The following is a 15,876-nucleotide window of genomic DNA, read 5'->3' as shown; positions in this document are numbered from 1 at the left end:
CCAGGTTTACCTCATTTATACAGTTAGTTACATAGAGGTGGTACACTGTGTTAAAAAAAGGAGTGGGTCGAGGAGGAGAGGTGAGACGTATGGGGGAAAAATTCTTTAAAATGCACCTTGCAGCCATGCAGTGATATTTCTCACAGAGATTCCGATGACAATACAACAGGATGCAACCCCAGTCTGAACAAACAGAGCAGGAGAAGATTCTCTGGCCTCTTGTGCTCCAATTTGCTGGCTGACTGCAGAAAGACAACACTGTCTCTTTAATGTGGGGAGGGTCAGAGGTCACTGTATTGCATTTGTAAGGTCAGCAGTTGAGGTCACGCTCAGCTCTGGGCCTTCCTGCTGCAGACAGCTGGGTCATGCCACCTACATAGAGCCCAATTATCCCTGCCAGCTAATAACTCTTCAGCTCGTTCCATTGCACCGCACACACACACACACACACACACACACACACACACACACACAAAATTGCCTGTTATACAATGAATGTCTTTCGATGTTCCAGTGTATGTGTATGTATACACAGAAATCCCTAAACAAAAGGGAGAGCGAAAAAACAAACCAGTTGAAGACAATTAAAAGCAGAACAACACGCTTCAAAACAATTTGAGGCAAAAGGGGAAAAAACTATCTTGGCACGGACATAATCATCAGAGAAACAGCACTGATGTGAGAGAGCCAAGCACTGTAAAGCACATTGCAGAGAGAGCCAGTGTCAAATATAATTTAATTGCTCCGTCTGAAGTGAATGATGTGCTTCTTTTAAATTATACTCAGCGACACAGTAAGTGACAGTGGCCCTCAGTTTGACCCGGCTCCAGTGAAATGTATGTGCACTTTGCAGGAGTGTCAAGAGGTTTTCATCACAGGCCTGGAAAGTCCATCTCACCCTGTGCCAGAGGGACCAAACATCATGTCATATCCATAACCGGAGAGCAAAAGCAAACTTCCAGATAGACACAGTATATCACTATTACCTAAATTTTCTGCAGGTGGAAAAAAAGCCCAAGCCTCATTGCATTATAGATCCATTCTGTCTGAGAAGCCTGCCTACCTTTCTATTTATGTCTTAAGTGATGTGACTGTCCTGCCAAACCACTTTTATGGCAAGCAGATGACATTCTTATTTAGTTTACCCAGGGCTTTATATGCAGTGAATAGAAATTGCTGAGTTTTAGACAGAGCAGTCTACTGAACAGACACAGACTTAGCGTAACCGACCGCGCTGCCAAACCCACATGTAAGGAAAAATACAGAATGCAAGAGAGACAGAGTGGGCCAGAGAGATGAGATATTTTGAGGTGTATCCTGGCTGTCTGGCTCTAGCTAATGCCCTCTTCAGTGAGGTGGAATGGCACATAAGCTCCCATTAATACGGGAATGAGTTGAATTTAGCTCCGTCTGCCTGCATGGCTGGTCTGGCCAGCCCCCCTGGCTTTCCATGAAGTGTGGGGTGCAACACTTACTGAAAAGCTCTATGCTGTGCTCCGGCATGCCACACCCTCCTGACACCCCCAGCGCTTTCCTTTGTTCTCTAACTATAGCCGTAGCCACGCCAAGGCCCCCTGACTTAAATATTCCACTATAAAACAAGTGATAATGAACATTAAAGCGCCGAGCGCTGGTAGTTGACTGAGCCACTAAGCGCATACTGCCTTGTGCACATACGTACACACGCAAAGAGTTGCAGGCATGGGCGCACATACGGCTATGTTACATTAGATGCAAAATGCACACGTGTAACCCCACTCCCTCCTTCTTCTTTTTTTTTTTTTTTTTTTTTTGCATGTGCGCTCCGACAGTAGAATCAAAAAGGAAAGTGAAGAGAGAGTGGATGAGAGGTGTAGAGACCTGGGAGTGGAAAATGATTGATCCGTTTTAAAGGTCCTATAAATCCACTAGCAGATGCGGGTATAAATGGGGGGTGTGCATGTCTTTCCTACCTGGCAACCCATCTCAGCATCACAACAGGGATATTTATACTGTCCATCCTACAGTAAGACCTTGACAAAGCCTCTTAGCATACACTCGTGTGAGGCTTGCTTGGTTTTGTTAGCTGGTGTGAAGTCGCTGGTAAAAAAAAAAAAAAAAATGAACGTGCAGATTCATGAATGTTACTATTATGGTCTGTGCATGTCTGAGCGTGTGTATGGCTATTGATGAGCAGTGAGAGCTTTTACAGTAAACTGCATGTAACTGACTGTGGAGCGTCTGTACTAATGGAGGCTCCATGTAAAGGTTGCCTGTCTCTGGAGCTCCCTGGAGTGCCCAGGCAGCCAGGCACCTTTGACCAGGGCTAGGCCCCCTCAGGCCTTCACATACACACACACACACACACCTCTCTGTGCCCCCCCACCCCCCTCCTACTCTCCCTTGGGTGAGATGAGCCCACCAAGGCCTCTCTCCTGGAGCAGTTCCCCCCATGAAGCCTAGGCTCTCCACCTCTCTCACCAACCACTCCACACAGACGTGGCCAAAAGCCAGGGGACGCCACTGTCTGGATCAGGGGGTTGAGGCCGGTGGAAGATATGTGTGTGTAAGTGTGCACATGCCTGTATATGCGCCCGTGTGAGTGTGTTTTTGTGCGTTTGTGTATATCTGCAGAGGGTGGTGGTAGTGGTGTTGGTGGTGTTGGGGAGGGGGGGTCTATCCCCAGACACAAGTTGCTCAGTTTTTTGGAGAGTCTCTGGCCCACCCAAGAGGAAAGAGTAGGAGGAGAAGGTGGTGGGGGGAGGGGACCGCGGCCTTGGGGGAACAAAGCCTTATTTCAAACTTGCCGAAAACAGGGGTCTTTATGCTGTGATGCTGGGGCCCCCCTCCTATGTAGGGAGATGTTATCGCAAAGATGCAATATCCACCTCGGCATAGGGCCGGGGGGGGTGGGTGCATAGGCCTCCAGTGTTACACTAAGTACCCTGGGGCACTGACCTCACTAATGAAGTCTCCCTTGGCTGCTGCCTGCTGCTACCCACTACTGTACCCTCCTTTGTCTTTCACATGGAGATCTCTCACTCTATTTGTCTGTCTGCCTTTCTGTCAGCCTCCCTGGCTGGCTGTTAACAACAGCTGCATGTGTGCGTGTGTGTATGTGTGTGTGTATGTGTGTGTGTGTGTGTGAGAAAGAGAGAGAGACCAATGATCATACTTTTTCTACATTGATAGTTCTAGTTCATATGCAGCTTATTGTTAGGGTGTTCTGTTGGTGGTGTTGGTTTTGTGTGCTCTCTCTGAATCATTTTGTGATCCTTCTCTTTCTTCTTTCTGCCATCCCTGCATCCATCCATCCCTGCATCCATCCATCCCTGCATCCATCCATCCATGCATCCATCCATCCATCTGCACGACTGTTTCCATAGCTTACTTTGAAGTGTCTCCCTGATTTACTGTCCGACTGTCTCTTATAGTCCTTTTGACTTTGAAGTTTTCGGTTATCTAACTATCGAAACCTCCTCTTTTTAAGCTCTCTCTGACTTTTATATGTGGCCTCGATTTAGCGTTTAAATATGTTACACCAGGCTCCTCAGGGAATGCACAAGTGGGAAAAGGGAAATTTGATTTTGCAAGATGGGGATCGGGAGAAAAGCACAATTAAAGTGGACAACCCGCATTCCTGTGTGGAGCCAGTGGCCTGGGGATAGGATTTGCTGAGTTTTCCTGACAGCTTGGAAATCCCACCACTCCACGGCTTGATCCTCGTCTTAGCTTGCATCTTCTGCCCCAACCCAAAATTTAAAGAGGGAAAATGATAATAATTTAGATGGGAGAAAGAAGAAGGCTGTGAGGAGTGTGTGTGTGTGTGTGAGTGAGCTGACACTGAGGGCTTGTGAGCTATAAAAGCAGATGACAAATTGATTTTACTGTAAAAACATGTCGCTTATATTTGCAAGCAAAGTCTTTATTTAACACCAGGGGAATAGAGACAGTACACATTCATGTCCTGCCCACAGTGGAAGAAAAAACAATTCATGGCTTTCCACTGACTTTGTGTTTCATGATGGTGCCTTCTTGTCATTTCTGTCTCCTAGCAAAAAGCTGATGATGTATTGCCAACAGACTAAGTGACCCACACTAAGTTTTTCTAAACGTCTGAAATGAAAAACTGAGCTGTCAAGGAGATAAAAGGGGATAGTGGCAAAAAAGACATGAAGTGGCTAGAATAGAAACACAGCCACACTTAGTATGCCTAGCTGTGCAGCACTGCTTCTGCTGAAAAGTGTAATACTGATAAATATGCAGTATTGTCCATCCCATCCATCTTCTTCCACTTCTCCAATTTCTGTGAATAGAGTAATGTTTTCGCAGTACGACACACCGCCCACTGTCTGTATAGTTTGAGGCCCTGACTTTTTCTGCGAATAGTGTTCTAGAGCTCAACCAGCAGCTTCTTTCGGTTGCTCCCTAATTTACAGCAGATGCTTCCACAGATTTGATTTTGCAAAATTGTGCCCGTCCTTGGTGCACCCCCTAAGGGGCGCGTTATACCCGACATGCGGCGTCTCGCGAATGGCACCGACGACATAGTTGACGGCCACTTCTGCAGGTCGTGCAGCTCTTGAGTTTCGTAATCTGCCGTGTTGCGCTGCTGTAGCCGCAGTTGAGTTTACGGCATTATTGTGCGTTTGTGTCTGATTTTTTCCACCATTAAGCTCAGAGATTCAGAGACTACAGAGAGGGTGATGTGATGCAACACTATGAAAAGATGAAACTTTGTGGAAAGGACTGTGGAAAAAAAACAACAACAAAAGCTCGGCAATGTCTTTGCCTCTGATTTTGACTTCTCATTTATCAGCACTGATGTAGAGGTTTGGTCTGAGTGCAGCTGAAACCAGGGTAGTAATGGTGACACAAATGGAAGCGTCTATGCGATGAAGTTACAAAGCCGGTGCTTGAGGGATTTGTGTCTCTTTCTGGTGTCAAACATGGGATTTTTCCTGTTTAAACACTACATTGTAGTGCCATGTTTTTAGAGCTCAAGGAACTTAACCTGTTTGGTGAAAGGTAAACACAATGCAGTTTTTTAAAATTAATTGGATCTTTTACTCTGGTGAATTTCATGCAGTTATTGCCCGTTTAAAACGGTGTCTGCATCATTCACACCCGTTGAATGACTCCATCACTGAAGGAGTGCGGCACTCCTTTGAGGCACTGAGAAAAGAGAGCATATCTTTTTGCAATTCCATAATGCCCAGACCCTGGAGAGCCAATGTGGAAAGTTTGCTTTAGCACCCGCTGGGTTAGAAGATGAAAGAGATTTGGAATGACACGGGTCTATGTTCGGGGGATGGGGGGGAGCTCTGAGCATGGTGGGGCTTATATCTCTTTATCCCGTCTGGCGTGCTGCGGATGGGCTCGACCTACATCAGCTGTCCACTTTTCTCCAGCTGCCCGTCACCGTGCAATCCAAAGCTGGCCTGTCTGCCCATGGATTACCTGGGCGAACAAGTGTACCCCTTCATCCCCCTTGTGCTCTGAATATACATCTCACCCTACCCTGCTTAAAAAGCCCTCACCTGAGCAGCCCTGCATGGCCACTTGGGTTCAGTTATAAAAAGATGAAGGGGAGCTTGGGAGTGGTGGAGCAGGGCTAAGGCATTGGCAGAGAGGGACTGCTGCAGTGGTGTTTATGGGGGCTAGCCAGGATTAGTTGGCGGCTGGTGGTTATTGATTCAATTTGAGATGCTTTTTTATCTGCAAGCCGCTTAAGGCCGGTGCACATGCTAGCTTCCTCCATTGGGCCCTAATCCCTGCTGGTTATAAAAGGAATATGCCTTTGGTGTTGGAGGAGATGCTCTGAATGCCTGCGTTGCAGCAGAGTAGGCATCTGTCATGTGTGTGCTTGGTTGAGCCGGCACTGGGATCAGGGGGGCTCGGCATCTTGGCTACAGGTTTTAGCTAGTGCTGAGAGCTAGAGTAGAGCGCGAGCTGGTGTACTGTTGGTATGCACTCATAAGTTGTACTGCTGTAGAATAACTTTCAGTGTTTTGTGATTAAAATCAAACTGAGACTTTTCAGGTATAACTCCGTACAAGATGAAATGTGCCAAACTTGTCAGTCTAGCTGCAAAAGGACAAATTGCCCGATATGATTACAAGAGTGAGAGAATGAGAGAAAATGAGTGACAGGCACCAGAAGAGAGTCATGGGCAGAGACCAGAGGTTAATGAGTAGACCAACAGAGACTGATGGATGATGAAAGAGTGATTCAGCTCTATTTCTCATCCCCTCCCTCTCCGGCGTGTTTATTCTGAGATTGTCATTTGTCATTGGTGGAGGTCCTTTCTTTCCTTCCTGCGACAGCCAGCTCCAAATCATGCGCAGACAGATGGAGGGGCCAGCAAACTCAAATAGAGTTGGAGACAGGGAGGGCGGGGGGAGAAAACCAAGGCCAGGATCCAACGTTTGATGTGTCTCCCCCGGGCCTCATCCGCTCTGTCACCCCTCCTGGATGGTGCTGACAGATGGAACTTCGAGGCACTAACCCGCTGGGGACAGTGACACAGAAGTATGAAACAGAAGGAGAGATGAGTGTGAAAGATGAATGACTTAATGAATGGAAGCTGGTGTATGAAATGATGTAAAAGGCGAGAGAATCTCACCGTTTCAGCCTTTCAGCGCACAGGAAGTATGACTCAGATTTCATAAACGGAAGTGAACATTGTGTTAATCGGCAACACGTCGTCACTTTTAGGAGACGCTGACAAGAAAAATATAATCAAACACATAGGAGTCATGTTGCTATTGACGACCCCATAGTCATCTAATGAAAATGCACACTTAAAATGTTGTTACACTTTTTAATAAAGACTCAGTTTTAGTAAAGGATAAGGAATCACTGGACTAACTAGTTGGGCTTTGCCTTCTCAGTTGTTCAGTCTTATTGCAGACAGTATAAGTAGCCAAAGAGGAGCTCCAGCAGCTGAAATCTGCTACTACAGTGTCAGCTGAAAGTTCTACAGGTAACCACTAGAGGCTGACAAACTGCTGTGAACAGCCACAGCTTTACCGCAACTGCTGTGCTGCAGTACCACACAAATTAACTGCAAACAATAAACTAATACACACAGTATCAATTAACTGCAGTGTATTGTAAACCACACACCAGCAGGATATAACGAAGAAAGCCAGAGTGCTTTCTTTTATCTCCACTCTAAATGAACTGTGTCTGTCTGCTTGCTGCTCTCCTCTACACCTGCCACATTTACTAAAAGTCAAGAGCTGAGATACATTCACACATACAGCACAAGTGTATGTTACATACAGTATGTGCAGCTTTATAATGTTAAAGGTATGCTGTTAATGACTTGATATCATGGATGTCTCAATAGTGATGATGTAGCGTTTCCTCGGTAGCGACCTGAAGATAGAACTCACTCAGTTTTCTCCTTCTATTCAAGTCTGTGCTGCCAAACTCTGAATGAAGCCAGGCAAGAGGCCTGGATGAGAGAAGTCTGAAAGGATAGGGCCGGCTACATGGAAGACACTCTCTCATTTCCAGTTACCTGGGTTAAGGAAACTTTTGCATTTTCTCTGTAGCTTAAAGTAGTCAAGCCAGCAAGATGTGAAACTGATCATCATCAAGTGTGAGCACCTCTATAAAACTACACATACATTTTGGCAGTTTGCTGGTCTGAAGCATTCAGGTGTTTGTTAACACAATGCCAAGGGGGAAAGACGTCAGCAAACAGTTCTAAAATAATTTCCCAAAGATTTGAAGTCCAGCATTCTGCAGCAATAGAAATTATGGAGCTCTGTGCCAATCTTCCCAGAAGTCGACGTCCCAACACATTCACTGTGCAGTGCTCAGAAAAAGTGCAAAAAACACAAAAAGCCCAAGATCTGCATCTCAGACTCTACAGACCTGAGTCGTCATGTTAAATGATGAGACTGAACAAGTATGGCTTGTTTGGAAGGGTTGCCAGGAGAAAGCCTCTTGTCTCTAAAAATAACATTGCAGCACACCTCAAGTTTGCGAAGTTGCATTTGAGCAACTTGAGTTCTGGAATAATGTCCTTTGGAGAGACGAGATCAATGTGACTGATGGATAAAGTCAAGCATTACTTCAAGCTATTACTGTTAAAGGTGGTTCTACAAGCTATTGAATCATAGGGCGTACTTAACCATTCATCCACCGCTTCTGTATTTTGGTGTAGTCCTAATAAGAAGTACATTTGTCTTTATTAGGTCCTGATTTGTAAAAGAAGGTGTAGTGTCTTTCTTTTATTATAGCTCCATCAAATAAGGTCTGTGATTCATGTCAGGTTAGCTCGTTTTCATGTCTGTTCAAATCATCATTTTTCTTTTACTTTGTGTAAATTTGATCTGTGAGACAAAATTCTGTTTCATCACATGTTTTCTCTTTGTTGCTGGTTACAATTTGCACATCTGGGAATCAGATAATAAGATGAGCTGAGCTTAACTTGCGAGTATTACGACATTCCAAAGTTTAGCAGTTGCAAAAGTTTTGGGGCGATGTGTTTAACCAAGAAAGCGAGATTGTAAAATCTGAATTCCTGAATGTTGTATACATAGTGTGGTCAAGTTTAGCCCTGTGTTAGAGTTCATTCTCCCACATTTGTGTTATATTGGTCTGGACATGATTGCTGCTGCTGCGAGCACTGTAAAATGTGGAGCACTTATAACACTTGTCATTGCAACCTCATTTCACAAGTTGCGTGCGATGGAGACACACATGTTTGTGTGTCACATCCACTGTGACACGCTTGACAATAAGCACAAGTGTTCTGCATGCTTGCAAGCTGGAGTCCAGGAGCAGTGTTTTTTTGTACTATACACTATGATTTGCATCTGTTTTTCTTCTTTCCCGTTTGTCTCATTGACCTAGTAGTATGTTCTTATATGACCTCAGGGTTTTCACTGGCTTTCATCTTTCACACATTCTCTCTCATGTCTCCCCTATGCCTTCTTTCTTTCTATTAAGCCATGCATGTTTAAAACAGGACAATTTTCCATATTCATACTCAGCTAGACCCTTCTCTAGCCTATAAACATTCTTTGTTTTGGAAGTAATGGACCAGACCTGAAATCTCTGACATCCCTTGTAATGGGAAAATCTCCCACCCAGTGTATTAAGTCTTTTTGGTATATTTTCATTTTCAAAAATGCACGCACGCACATGTATGCTATACTCAGCCTTACAAATGGCTCCAGATTATTCAAGTAAGACAAATTTATTTGTATAGTACATTTTAACAAAGCAATTAAATGTGCTTTATATAAAGAATGTCAAGGTCAAATCTAAAAGCAACGTAAAACTTGGAATATAGTACAATGCAGAGCAAGGAGTAACTAAACAATGGAATTTATTGCAAACAGTGAGGTCTTCTACCTTGATTAAGCTGCATAAGCCTTGTTTCAAATATGTGGCACATAAAACACTGAGGTGCCACTTCTCCATCTTTACTTTTAATTCAAGTCATCTACAGGTGGCAGTAATGTGCCAAGATATGTAGCAATATGCCATTAAAGGTTGGAAAGAAGAAGACTGGACGCAGGTAAACCCTACAAAGATTTGTTATGGTGTGAGAAAAAGTGTGTGTTGAGTGGTTCATTTTGGTGGGAAAACACTGTGCTGCTGGGTTAGCTGTGACAATAAGTCCTTGTAATTGCTGTAAGGATTAACGATGTCTGTACTGAAACATTAGTTTCTGTTTAGAAAGCATGCAGAGAAGAATTTTTCCATGTTTTTCTCAAAGCGTGCTCAAGAATTTGGGATGTAATCAAGCAAACGTTGTTGATTGACTCTAAAAACGTGTGACAAAAGAGTGAAAGAGGGACTAGTGCCTGTTCAGTTCCTTGACTTATATGCATGTAGCCTGCTCTCTTACCCAGGCAGCATTTGATAAGTAGTGCTAAAACGATGATGCAAGAGCAGGCCCGGATACCCCTCTACCTCCTCCCCTCTTTCACCCTCCTTTCCTCGCCTCAGTCTTTCCTCTTCCAACAGCCACCCCCACTCCCTCCTCTTGAACTGACATGGTACCCATCAGGCCAGGGACCAGGCTGGGATTCTGAGGTGGCGCCCAGACTCGGATTATTTACAAGAGCTGTAGCTCTGCAGAGACTGTGGTAATTTGTTTTTTCTTTCAAACGATTCAAAGGCATGTTATGGAGAACACAGAATATCTCAGGCCCAATTGTCTCTCCAAGTGCTTCTCTTCAGTTTTTCTGTTGCTCTCTTGATCTGTTTTTGCAAAGCAGGAAGACTCGTAACACTGACACACTGGATCACTCTCGTGCTCATAATCATAGATACTTTTAAACCACACTCAAACACCTAAGAGGATTAGGATTGCACTTTTTGGAAGTTTACTTGGAATAGGTTGATGAGACTGCCAGGGCTTGTCTGGCCACCCTGGGCCACCCTTGTGGTGCACCAGAAAAGCTTCTGGCCTTTTGTGACAAAGCAAAATGTTTTCCAGACTCTGCGACTACTGGGCAAGACACCTGAGCCAGGCTGTATAAATGCTTTAGCAGGGGATGGTAAGCGTGGTATGGTAGTTGAGATCTCATGGATGTGATCCGGCACATGCCATGTTCCACATGCCCAGAATAGCTGGCCATTCACGGATGTCTCCGTACACACAGATACTGTATAGTAGAGGCCATCAGATGGCAAGAAAAACAAATAACTGAAGGGAAGGGGATAAGTAGATCAGACTTAGGAGGGAGATGGTTGTTGCGATTTCAGGCTAAACTGTTAGCTGGGGGTTGTTTCTGGGGATATGTGGCTGTGTGGAGTCAGCAGGGGTCGGGTTTGCTGTCTTAGGTATCAGCATCCGGACACTAATGCCAAACCAGCACAAACTGCAGAAACGATTAGATGTAAGAGATGGGAGGGGGGTGGGGGTGGGGTTGGACAGATCTCCAGTAAGGTTCCTGATCTTGCACGGTTACTGTTGCCCCTCGGAGTGATGAAGGCTTTCCCAAAATGGATGCGATAAGGGGGGAGCTGGAGTATGAGACAGCAAAGAGGAAATGGAAAAGATTAGTGTCAGTCATTGGTGGGAAAGGGGGGAGGTTGTGACGACATGGAAATCCCAGCTTGTTGTTATTCTGGCCCATGTGGCCCACTGATTGGCAGAAAGACCTCAGAGTCCAGGCTGACTGCCTCCTGCCTGGCATCGGGCTGGGATACAAGGAATGAACCTGTCACTGACTCCTGCTTGTAAACAAACCAAATACTGTGGGAAAGATGAGGTGTGAAGCAGAGGATGCTGCTGTCTCCATGCCCTGTCTCTCCCTCTCGCTCCCCCTTTTGGTCTCGCTCATCAACCCCCCGACCTTTTCCTCTTGTGTCAGCGAGAAATCAAACACCACCCCCTTCCTTCGTTGATGTCCTGAGCCTCTGAACTTCCTGAAAACCGTGTGCCATTTTATTTGTTTGCCACGTGTACACGGTCACAGACCCACTTATGGACACAAAAGAGCCCAGTCGCTGGCTGCCAGTTGTTGTCATACATGTTGTGGATATTAATAACCAACAAAGTTTCTATAGTTACAACATTTCTTGGGGTGGGGTGGGGGTGTTTGCACGTTTTCTTCCCTGGTGGGGATAAATATAGACTTCAGCCCTGGTTTAGCGTGTTTGACTTTCTGCTGGTTTACTCTCTTAACATCCAGCTAGTGTCCCAGAATAGGCGATATTGCGGGTCTCTATGGCAACCACCGGGATTGCACATGAGAGATAGAGAACATGGCCGTCAGCAACTAGGGAGGCAGACAGGCAGACATTTTTAACCTTGACATTTTTGGAGCGATATCATTACATCTTAGTCCAAGACTTCCCATTGCCAGCTGAGCCGTGAAACCCGCTCTCAATGTTCTTTCCAGTTTTTGAATACTTGACTCCCCCCCCCCCCTCCCCCCCCCCCGCCCTCCCTCTCCCCCTCCTCATCCTCTTCTTCTCAACAGGTCTCACAATCGCAGTCTGTCACTCTTAATAAATGCTGGAAACCAAGTGCTGATTGTGTGCTGGAGAATCTCGAAATGACTAAGCAGTGGCTGGGTCGCAAAGGCTCTCTGGAGAGGCCCCGGGGTGAGGGAATGGAGCTGGAAGGAGGAGCTGGCCCCCGAGACGCCTGCAAGCCGTCGGGATACACACTTGCCCGGCCACAAAAATGAGCCTCTGGCCAGTGTTGGCTGCCCGTCTGGCTCTGCGCAAACACACACTCACTGACGCGCGCGCAGTGGAAAAGTGCGACTCGAGATATCAGCATGTAGAGAGGAAGAACGCTGATGGGAGAATTTGGGAATAAAAGGGTAGAAATAGAGTACTGGAGTAAATTCATTCATATTCCCCCCCCCCCCCCCCCCCCCCCCCCCGCCTCACACTTCGGGTACGAGCAAGCCAAACCTCACGGGTGAATCAGTGTTCCTCGTAAACAAGCCGCAAGCACACAATGGCGCCGCTCACTCTAGAGAGTCGGAGAGAAAGAAAGGAGCGCAATGAGAAAATGAAAGGAGAAACAGAAAGAAGGCATGCCAACCTCCAGATGGAGGGGAACATACAACTCCAAACAAACAGCAACTCAGAGCATGCAAGTCCAGGACGTTATCTTGCCTTGTTAAAAAAACATAACTAAAGTGGATGCAGACTACAATTTAAATGGGTTCTTCCTCTGACTGTCCTGTACTTACCCTCCGAGTTTTAAGAAATGCTGGCAGGTTGTTTTTGTGTTTTTGTTTTTATTTTTTTGCATAACTGCGTACCAACAGAAAAACAGCAGTGCAACCATCCATCATTGGAAAACACCAACTAAGTAAAGAAGTCATGTGGGATAATAAAGTCAAGGCTTGAATGCATATCATGTCAAATGCGATCTGTCTTTTGTCCGTGGCAGTCAGCTTCAATTTCACATTGTCTCTCGTGTCTCGGCAAAACCCCAGTTCTTCTTCTTCTTCTTTTTTTAATTTGCAGCCTGGTTAATCTGCAGCAACATTTCCAAAACGATTGGAAGGCTTTGTAAAATGCTATTAGAAATGTAATGCAACACCTTGCAAAGGCTCATTTGGACAAGAGCGGGTTTGCCGCTGTGCTGCATTATCCCTTCCTTTATCAGCACTCTAAGCATTAGGGAACTGACTAATTGCTGCAGTTTTGAAATAATTTTAGCTGCTTCGGAGATAAGGAAGAGCAGTTTAGCACCTGTTCTGCTCTATAGCCATGCTGTTGTAATATTTATTGATCACAATGTGCCATTGCTAGTAGAAGCAAGGCTTTTCCATGGGGGCTTTCTGTACTCCCATCCAAGTTTCATGTGGATGGCAGTATATGATCTCCACACTCTGTATATATGGTACATAATCAGTGAGGTCTTTACACATATTATCACAGATGTTGACTTTTGATGTTTGACTTTATTTTTTCTTCAGACATTATGGATTATTAATATTGATATTGTAAGGTAATACAGAGAAAACCTCCAACAATCAAATTAACCCCTATGAGCTGTCGTTGCATTTGGCAACAAAACATCCTTTTAACAGGACGAAACATCAGGCTGAACCAGGCTCAGGGAGGGGTGGTTATCTGCTGTGACCGCTTGGGGTGAGAGAAGGAAGACAGGATAAAAGACATGCTGTGGAAGAGAGCCAGAGATTAATAATAACTAATTATTAAATGCAGAGAGGTGTATAAACCGTGTTAGTGAAAAGAGGTGAGTGGAGGAGAAACACTCTGGGAAACTTGCAGCGGCCTAGGCTTTTTGCAGCATAATTAATGGAGGACTTCAGGGTCACCTGATCCATCCTAACTATGTGCTTTCTCAAAATGGAACACTTCAAGCCAAATCCAAAGCAGAGGGGGGTGTCTGTTTCCTGAATCCAAGCTGGGTGCGGGTTCCACAGAAAGCTGAAGGCTTTGCCTCCCATTCTGGATTCACCATGGAGGCAATAAAGTAAAACATTAAGTTCAATATAAGTGAGCTCAGGTCCGAAGAGGCTGACAATGATGTGTTTTTTTAGTTTTTTCTTTGATTGGTAAATCTTTAACTTACAGAAAGTGTAAAATCTTTGTGGGTTTTTTCTCTGGAAAGGTTCTATGTGCAAGCTAATCTCGTTGGTTAATGAAACATGCAACATATAATTGATGAGGCAGACCAAAATCAGACCCCTTCTTGCCTGCAGACAAAGATACATGTTTCTTATCATCGTATTTTAGTGCTCAAGCTCTACCATGATTGCACACAAAAGCAACAGGACCCTCTTAGAACTAATGTATTCAGATTACAGGCAATTATGGCTTATTACCATTTTGTGGGGGAAGCGGGGCTCATTTGCAGTATTTGTTCGGTGGTTGTCTAATACCGGGAAAGGGAGGGGAGCCGGGCATTTCCCCTCCGTGCAAGCTGTGATGCTGCAAGAGAAGCATGTAGCATGGCTCAGATATTAATGACTCATTTCCCCCTCACCTGGAAGACGAAAGTAGAGCTAATCCAGATACTTCAGTGCTAATAGCCCCACTAAATCACTTTTGCATTCACTTTGTGGCTTGTTGTCTTTTTGGAGGATATGGAAAAATCAATCCATGGTGCCGTGCTCAGACATTTTCTCACGTTTGAACCTATTTTCGATCCTATCTCTTTGTTGCTAGTCTGTTGACACTCTGGTTACACATCTACATTTTTGTTCTGGTTGGTAATGACAGGAGTATTCACTTCTCGTCACCAAACACAACACCGGGACCTTTTGCACCACTTTCATGTTGCACGGCTTGCATTCCATGTTTCCCCGCTCCAATTATACACACAGGCTCAAAGAGACCCCCTTTTCTTTCGCGCTCTCCCATTTGATCATTTTTTCTTTTTTTTTGTTTAACACCACGATCCTGCAAGCAATCATAATGCAGTTTGTCTCTGAAGTGGCAACTGGTGGAGCTAAAGGAGGCAAATATTTAGATTCGAAGCTGTTACGGCTGAGTGCTGATTACAAGAAATGCTGTCATCTCAGATACTCCGACTTGTGAAATCGTCAAAACTGCTGAACGAGCAAATGTGAAATTGTCGTGCTTTTGGGGATGAGCTTTATTACTCGCTGGGCTAAGGAGAAACAGATTCTAATCAATGCCACTGTAATGCAATTGACTGAAGAGCCAAAACAGCCTAAGCTTGGGTGGCTTTTGGAAAAAACTGGGTATCGAGAGGTTTCGCCTCAACTGTCTTCTTCTGGTGAGAGAATGGTTGTTAATGGTCGCCTCGCTGACTTGCCAGAAAAAAAGGTGCCAAATGACAGCCACTTACTGGCTAATACACCATGCTGTCAAACTTAGCATCCTTCCTGTGAAACCATTCGCCACAAGAAATGTGAAGCATGAAAGGGTCACTGTGCAGAGCGCTGGTCCTTTCCTCTGGACTCGCCGTTTCTGCCTCTACGCGATGGAGTCCGCCGCGGTATATTTAGGCGTACGGTTTGGGACAGGAAGAGGGGGAAGCGCTGAGGTTATTTGATTGCTTCATTATGGTCATATATATGGCCATATATTTATGTATACTTTGTTATGTATGTTATTACATGTACACCAGTGAGTGTTTGTTTGTTTGTCTGCGTATGTTTGTGCATGCACGTCTGTGTGTGTGCGTGCGTGTGTGACTCAGTCAAAAAGGCTCAGTGTTTAGACCACCCTGAGAGCTGGGCTGAGTGACAGCATGGGCCTCAAGACTCTTGCAACACACACACACACTCACAAAGGCGCACACACTCCGGCACATACAGTGCTCAAACACACACGTCAGCGAGCTCATTTTTCAACGTGTTTTCTAGTCTATTAATGGTCTCATGACCAAATACATATCGCGCTCCAAAGCAAACATGCTGTATTAAAATTGAATAAATCACTCTGGGGTCAGGAGGG

At 45.1% G+C, this 15,876-nt stretch overlaps 1 protein-coding gene across 5 annotated transcripts in view; it reads left to right on the top strand.

Moving 5' to 3' along the window:
• Positions 1-15,876, top strand: part of ankfn1b (ankyrin repeat and fibronectin type III domain containing 1b) — a 156,890-nt gene that overhangs the window by 69,287 nt on the left and 71,727 nt on the right. The window contains exon 1 of one of the 5 annotated variants that reach the window (XM_076887417.1): positions 9,494-9,520. The exons of the other annotated variants lie outside the window; for them this stretch is intronic. The gene's annotated coding sequence lies outside the window, so the exon portion shown is untranslated. Of the gene's footprint in view, positions 1-9,493; positions 9,521-15,876 lie in introns of those variants that run through there. 5 annotated transcript variants of the gene reach the window in all.

The sequence above is a fragment of the Maylandia zebra genome, linkage group LG8 (genome assembly GCF_041146795.1).
Source record: "Maylandia zebra isolate NMK-2024a linkage group LG8, Mzebra_GT3a, whole genome shotgun sequence".
Taxonomy (NCBI): Eukaryota; Metazoa; Chordata; class Actinopteri; order Cichliformes; family Cichlidae; genus Maylandia; species Maylandia zebra.
This window is presented reverse-complemented; position numbering and strand designations above follow the sequence as displayed.